At 42.4% G+C, this 871-nt stretch overlaps 1 non-coding gene across 1 annotated transcript; it reads left to right on the top strand.

Moving 5' to 3' along the window:
* Positions 1-266: 266 nt before the first annotated feature.
* LOC141602797 (small nucleolar RNA R71) lies at positions 267-373 on the top strand. Its single transcript, XR_012524705.1, has one exon. It is a non-coding gene; the product is annotated as a small nucleolar RNA R71 (small nucleolar RNA).
* Positions 374-871: the final 498 nt, after the last annotated feature.

Raw genomic sequence — 871 nt, forward strand, 5'->3', positions numbered from 1 at the left:
CTTGTTCAAACTTCAAGTTGATTGTGTCAATGTGAGCACTAAGTTGAGCACCTAATTGAGTAACGGTGTCCACTTCATACTTTCCTCCTCTAGTAGCCTTGCGAGGCCTACTATATTGTGAATTATGGACCGCCATTTCCTCAATCTTGTTCCATGTTTGATTGTCATCAACTTCGGTGAACATTCCATTTGATCCCATATTGAGAATGTTCCTTGAATCTTCATATAAACCATTCCAAAATTGTTGCACTAAAAACCATTCGCTAAGTCCATGGTGAGGACATGAGCGACAAATACCTTTGAACCGCTCCCAAGCTTCATACAAAGATTCTTCATCCCTTTGCTTAAAACCCGTAATTTGAGCTCTTAGCATGTTAGTCTTTTCCGGTGGGTAGAATTTTTTGTAGAAAGCTAGAGCTAGCTTCTTCCAAGAATCTATTCCAAGGGTGGCCTTATCAAGGCCCTTCAACCATTGCTTTGCGGTGCCGATTAACGAAAAAGGAAATAAGACCCATCTTATTTGGTCTTGAGTCACGCCCGTTTGAGAGATAGCTTCACAATAATCGCAAAAGGTTTCCATATGAGAATGAGGGTCCTCACTAGGCATTCCCCCGAATTGGCTCCTCAACTAGTTGGATGAAGGCGGACTTGGCAATAAAGTTTCCGGTGAGATGTTGTGGTGTAGGAGTACCATTTGGTAGATCCTCCTCGGTGGGTATAGAGTGTGACGAGAATTTAGGCATTGTAGGTGGATTTTGTGTGGTATTGTTTAATGGGTTCTCTTCTCCTTCTATTGCGAAAGGATTGACAAACTCACTAGTGGGTTGAACAACTTCACCAATACCTCCCAAATTCCTCCTAACAAGTCTCC

This window comes from Silene latifolia, chromosome 9 (assembly GCF_048544455.1).
Source record: "Silene latifolia isolate original U9 population chromosome 9, ASM4854445v1, whole genome shotgun sequence".
Lineage (NCBI taxonomy): Eukaryota > Viridiplantae > Streptophyta > Magnoliopsida > Caryophyllales > Caryophyllaceae > Silene > Silene latifolia.